We start from the raw sequence: 7646 nt of genomic DNA on the forward strand, positions 1-7646 counted from the left end.
TCACGTAGTCATCAACAAAAGGTATGCAATATGTTTGCAAAATCCGTAGACGATGCTCGGGGTTCAGCACACCGGGCGGTGCATCAAGGACATAAGCCTTCTGCGCATCAATGAGGACAATCCTTAGTTTACGGACCTAGTCCGCATAATTGCTACTATCATCTTTCAAATAAACTTTCTTAGGAACATATCAAAAACAGTAGAGCTACAAAACAAGCTACAACATAATTTTCAAAGACCTTTTGACTATTTTCATGATAATGAGATCAATTAATCATATTACTTAAGAACTCCCACTCAAATCGACATCCCTCTAGTCATTCGAGTGTCGCATTACCCAAATTCAATAACTCAAGTCCGATCATCATGTGAGTTGAGTTTAGTTTCAATGGTGAACATCTCCATGTTGATCATATCCACTATATGATTCATGCTCGACCTTTCGGTCTCTTGAGTTCCGAGGCCATGTGTGTACATGCTATGCTCGTCAAGTTTAACCCGAGTGTTCCGCATGTGCAACTGTTTCGGACCCGTTGTATGTGAACGTAGAGTCTATGACACCCGATCATCACGAGGTGTCTCGAAACGACGAACTGTCGCAACGGCGCACAGTCTGGGAGAATACAATTTTATCTTGAAATTTTACTAAGGGATCACCTTATAATGTTACCATCGTCCTAAGCAAAATAAGGTGCATAAAAGGATTAACATCACATGCAAATCATAAGTGACATGATATGGCCATGAACTTCTGCTTCTTCATCTACATCACCAAAGCACCGACATGATCCTCATCGTCACCGGTGCCACACCATGATCTCCATCATTGTGATGCCATCGAGGTTGTCGCGCTAACTATGTTGTTACTACTAAAGCTTCTACTAGCGATGAAGGAAAACATCTCCAAGCGCAAAATAATTAAAGACAACATTATGGCTCCTGCCGGTTGCCGTAGCATCGACGTGCAAGTCTATATTTAACTATTACCACATGATCATCTCATATATCCAATATATCATATCAAGTATTTGGCCATATCACATCACATGCATACCCTGCAAAAACAAGTTAGACGTCCTCTAATTTGTTGTTGCAAATTTTACGTGGCTGCTATGGGTATCTAGTATGATCGCATCTTACTTACGCAAAGCCAAAACACTGATATGCAAGTTGCTATTTAACCTTATCCATGGACCGTCTCGTTCAAATCCGATTCAAGTAAAGTTGGAGAAAGAGACCCGCCAGCCATCGTTATGCAACAACTTGCATGTTGGTCGATGAAACCAGTCTCTCGTAAGCGTACGAGTAATGTTGATACGATATGTTTCATCCATAAATACCGCCGAATCAAGAAAACACTAAGGAGGGCAGCAATCTGAATATCAACGCCCACTAACTCCTTTGTGTTCTACTCGAGATATCATCTACGCATAGACCTAGCTCATGATGCCACTGTTGGGGAACGTTGCATGGGCAACAAAAAATTTCCTACGCACACGCAAGACCTATCCATGGTGATGATCATCTATGAGAGGAGAGAGTGCATCTACATAACCTTGTAGGTCGCTAAGAGGAAGCGTATATAACGCGGTTGATGTTGTCAAACGTCTTAGCGGTTCGAATCGCAAGAGTCCCACGAACTCCGTCACGATCTAGTACCAAACGGACGACACCTCCGCGTTCAGAACACGTACAACTCGATGACGATCTCGTCCTTCTTGATCCAGCAAGAGAGACGAAGAGGTAGCTGAATTCTCCGACAGGACGACAATGTGGCGGTGATGGTGGTGGAGCTACTCCGGCAGGGCTTCGTCGTGACGTATCAAATTAGCTACGGTGTGTCACGAAGTTGTGGAGGGAGAGAGGACTCCACTATGGCTTGGGGTGCCAAAAGCCTCTCTCACCTCCACTATATATAGGAGGGAGGGAGGGGTGGAGCCCTAGGGCAAGGCCCTAGGTTTCGGCCGAATGAAGTGGAGAGGGAGGAGTCCTCCTCCTACAGAACTTGGAAGGAGGAGTCCTCTTTCCCCAATTCGGTTTTGGTCCTTCCTCCTTTCCTTTTTATCCCTTGGCCGAAATAGCTTCTTTGGGATGGCCACCATCCCACTAAGTGCTGGTGCGCCACCGTTGAGCTTCTTTGGTTCTCTGCCAGGTGGGTCGCCCCTCCTGGTTGAACTCCGGAACCCATTCGGCACTCCCGATACTTTACCGGTAATGCCCGAAAACCTTCCGGAAGCCAAATGGATACTTCCTATATATCAATCTTCGTCTCCGGACCATTCCGGAAACCCTCGTGACATTCGGGATTTCATCCAAGACTCCGAACAACCTTCGGTTACCAACATCAACAATTCAACTATACCGAAACGTCACCGAACCTTAAGTGTGCAGACCATGCGGGTTCGAGAACTATGTAGACATGACCTGAGACACCCTCCGGTTAATAACCAATAGAGGGACCTGGATGCCCATATTGGCTCCTACATATTCTACGAAGATCTTCATCGGTTGAACCACTATGTCAAGGATTCTGTTAATCCCATATCGTATTCCCTTTGTCCATCAGTATGGTACTTGCCCGAGATTCGATCGTCGGTATCTCCATACCTAGTTCAATCTCGTTACCCACAAGTCTCTTTACTCGTTCTGTATTACAAGATCCCGTGACTAACTCCTTAGTCACATTGCTTGCAAGGCTTATTATGATGTTGTATTACCGAGTGGGCCCCAAGATACCTCTCCGTCATACAGAGTCACAAATCCCAGTCTTGATCCATGCTAACTCAACGGACACCTTCGGAGATACCTCTAGAGAACCTTTATAGTCACCCAGTTACGTTGCGACCATTGATACACACAAGGAATTCTTACGGTGTCAATTAGTTACATGATCTCATGGTCATAGTAGTGTATACTTGACATGTAGAAAACAATAGCAATAAACTGACACGATCATATGCTGGTTCATAGTTTGGGTCTTGTCCATCACATCATTCTCCTAATGATGTGATCCCATTATCAAGTGACAACACTTGTCTATGACAGGAAACCTTGACCATCTTTGATCAACAAGTTAGTTAACCAGAGGCTCACTAGGGACCGTGTGTTGTCTATGTATCCACACATGTAATTGAGTTACCAATCAATACAATTATAGCATGTATAATAAACGATTATCATGAACTAGGAAATATAATAATAACCAATTTATTATTTCCTCTAGGCCATATGTCCAACACCGCCGCCCTGTATTATGTTGAATTAATCTTCGGGTTCTTGACGCCCTATAGTTTACTAATGGTGTTCAATATTATTATGTTGAGCAATTATAGTACCAATGTTGGGCCTTTTCGGAAGAGTTTTATCCCAAAATGAAAATCCATGGGGTCCCCATAACAACCCCAAAAATGGTAGGAGCGCTCAATATGGAACATGACATTGGTACACAAGTAACTAGGGCGACAAAGATGGAACAAAACACCGAGCCAATAGACCAAGGATTCCACCTTTTACCAAGTATATATGTGCATTAAAATTAAATAGCAATAATATTGTGATATAACAAGGAAACCATGTTGTCACATGGGAATCAACTTGCACCTGCAACTAGCAACACTATAAGAAGGGTTGAGCAACCGATAACATAGCCAAACAAAGGTTTGGTGGTATGTGGAGGGGTTAGAGGCTTTTCATGGAAATGTTGGGAGGCCTGACATAAGAGGTGGTAGGCCGCGAGACATAGTGATAGAGACGAGACAACTATCATAGAAATGATAGTAGTGGTATCTAGGGAAATGATCATCTGGCATATGATCCCGCTTGGAAGAAGAACGAATCCGTGAAATAGACGAACCAACATAGTCGAACGAATCCTCATACTCCGAAGCAGTTCAGAACTCCATCGAAAAGAAATAATCCGGAAATACCAATCAACACACGATAAACACCACAACATATGCATGACATGATGTGCAAGCAATTAGGATGAATGTCCATTTAATTATGCAAGACATGACACAACACAACAATCAAGTTCTACACATTAAGTGAAGCTCAATATGCAACGAGTTCGATATTGATGAAACTCCACATTTGAATTACTTAGTTTACTCCCGTTTAGGTACATGACAATATTAATGTTGTTAAACATGGCATGAGGTGAATCATAATTAAAGTACACTATCTAGGCATTTTAAATAAGGTCGAAAACAACATATAGCATTTCCGAAATGACCCCATATGTAAATTTCGAAACTGGTACAGATCTTAACTAAACATATTTTGATATTTATTAAAAAGAATAAAGTGTACCATGTGATTCTACATGTCTTTCTAGTCGATTTGCATATATGGATCATCTAAAACAGAGTTACGGTCTAAAAGATATGACCATCACAAGGTAATATGCCATGAATGCAAAATGTATGCAAATGATAGCCACAAGCATGTTAAATCATGGATGGAACAATATATTATGAAACTATATGAGATTCTAAGTAAGTTTTATATTTGGCATGTTCAAAACGGAGCAACGGTTCCACAAATACCATCAATACAAGAAATAAACATAATCTGTCCAAAACAGCAACATGGCATTATATACGGACCAAAACAACAACCTAAAAGATTCTAAAATGCAAAAATAATGTATGGGGCAGTAGTTTACAAGATGCACAACAATGATCTACTGACGGCAAATTGAATAGAAGCATGGATCGCTAGGAAATGAGCTCACAAAATGGTAAGTTGAACACAGTTTCACACTTACTGAAATTATCAGTTTTAACAGTGCAGTTTTATCAGGAAGGCATATTGGCAGCAAGGAAAACATATGTTACAAATCATATAATGGCATGAAACTTTACCACATGGTAGTAGGTGTGATGCACTTCATATCATTCCACACTAGCAAGGTCTAAATATGCACACATTCATAGGTAGCATCCCAACAACATGGCATTCTGAAATAATAAGTTTCTCAGACTTGGAAATACTTGATCCTACCAAACAACAACATCATCTTAGCATGTTCACATGGTGAAAACTACAGCTAAGCATGACATACATGGCATGAGAAACCTACTAACAACTAGGCATAGCACACTAGAAATCACTCCATTTCGCACAATCAAAAGAGGCAAGGTTTGCTTAATTCGAGCTTCATAAAATGGATCTTTCCGAAAAACAGATTCGCAGTTTTAATGTGATAGCAATTTGGGAGAAAAAATTAGCATGTTAATGGTAATCTACATGGGAACCAGAGGCATGGCATCATAGTAGACATATTATAGAGCACATCTCATGAAGAAACCACATGCAAAAGGTCTACGGTTTGGTTGCAATCATCCGCGACACATTGAACAAAATAAGAGACTTACCGGCTACGATGGAATGCAGTTTTGCAATGAAATTATCAGCATCTAGATGAATCCTAATATGCATGCAAATGCTAACATGCTCTAGAGCACAAAGCGTAGACCAAATTTCATATATTACGCTTCGACATCGGATGTACGGTTTGAAAACAATAGACAGTTTAATATGGCGAGATGATAATTTGGTACACGTGAAAAGGACTTAGCAGAAATATACCCTTTAAAAAATGAACGAAGAGGAACGGGACACGACATGCACGCGTTTGGATTGGGGAATCCCACACATACGGGACGACCAGTCACGAGGGTAGCTGGCCGGCCGGGGGCAGAGGAGACCGGCGAGCTTGGGGCGGGGCATGTTGGAAATATGCCCTATAGGAAATAATAAATTAGTTATTATTATATTTCCTTGTTCATGATAATAATTTATTATCCATGCTATAATTGTATTTATTGGAAACTCAAATACATGTGTCGGTACATAGACAACACGCTGTCCCTAGTGAGCCTCTAAGGACTAGCTCGTTGATCAAAGATGGTCAAGGTTTCCTGGCCATAGACATGAGTTGTCATTTGATATTGGTATCATATCATTAGGAGAACTATGTGATGGACAAGCCCCAAACTACGAACATAGCATGTCATCGTGGCAGTTTATTTCTAGTGTTTTCTGCATGTCAAGTATCTGTTTCTATGACCATGAGTTCATGCAACTCCCGAGAACTAGAGGAGTGGCTTGTGTGTATGAAAGGTCACAAGATAATTGGGTGACTATAAAGGTGCTCTACAGGTATCTCCGAAGGTGTCCGTTGGGCTGGCGTGAATCGAGACTGGGATTTGTAACTCCGTATGACAAAGAGGTATCTCTAGGGTTCACTCGGTAATACAACATCATAATGAGCTTGCAAGCAATGTGACTAAGGAGTTAGCCATGGGGCCTTGTATTACAGAATGAGTAAAGAGACTTGCCGGTAACGAGATTGAACTATGTATGGAGATACCGACGATCAAATCTCGGGCAAGTAACATACCGATGGCAAAGGGAACGGTATACGGGATTGATTAAATCCTTGACATCATGGTTCGACCGATAAAGATCTTTGTGGAATATGTAGGAGCCAATATGGGCATCCAGTTTCCGCTATTGGTTATTGACCGTGGAGTGTCTCACGTCATGTCTACATAGTTCTCGAACCCGCAGGGTCTCCACACTTAATGTTTGGTGACAATTTGGTATAGTTGAGTTATGTATGTTGGTGACCGAAGGATCTTTAGAGTCTCGGATGAGATCCCGATTTCACGAGGAATTCCGGAATGGTCCGGAAACGAAGATTGATATATAGGAAGGAGGTATACAGGTTCCGAAATGGTTTTGGGCATTACCAGTAAAGTACCAGGAGGGACGAATGGGTCACGGGGGTTTACCGGGAGGGGCCACCCACCCCGGGGGTGCACATAGGCCTAAGAGGTGGTGCACCAAGTGAGGAGGTGGAGAGGAGTCTGAATAGGAGGAGGAATCCTCCTAGCGCCTCCACCACCCCAATTGGAGGAAGACTCCTCCTCTTGGGGCCGACGGCCAACCCTAGGGATTTCCTCTAGGGCGCCACCCCTCCCCTTACCTCCTATATATATTGGAGAGGAGAGAGGGAAGCCACTCCCAAAAAGGCCATCGCGCGCAGCCGCACCCAAAAAGGTAATGGTGCGGCTCTCTCCCTCATGGTTCTAGTTCGTTCCACCTCTAAATCAATTCGGTAGCGCACAACGCAGCCGTGCCGGATCAGTTCCACCAACACCGCCGCCATGCCATCGTGCTGACATAGAACTCATCTACCTCTCCGCCCCTATTGCTGGATCGAGAAGGCGGAGAACGTCATCGAGGTGTATGTGTGATGAACGCGGAGGTGTTGTACGTTCTGCACTAGATCGGGACGGATCATGATTGGACCGTGAAGATGTTCGACTACATCACCCGCGTTATATACGCTTCCGCTTAGTGATCTACAAGGGTATGTATATGCACTCCTCCCTCTCATAGATGTTGATCTCCATAGATTGATCTTGGTGAGCGTAGGATTTTTTTTGTTTCCCATGCGACGTTCCCCAATAGTGGCATCATGAGCTTGGTCTATGCATAGATGACATCTCGAGTAGAACACAAAGGAGTTTGTTGGCGTTGATATTTAGATTGTTGCCCTCCTTAGTATTTTCTTGATTCAGAGGTATTGTGGGATGAAGAGGCCCGGACAAACTTACTCGTCCGCGTATGAGAGA

This window comes from Hordeum vulgare, chromosome 4H (genome assembly GCF_904849725.1).
Source record: "Hordeum vulgare subsp. vulgare chromosome 4H, MorexV3_pseudomolecules_assembly, whole genome shotgun sequence".
Taxonomy (NCBI): domain Eukaryota; kingdom Viridiplantae; phylum Streptophyta; class Magnoliopsida; order Poales; family Poaceae; genus Hordeum; species Hordeum vulgare.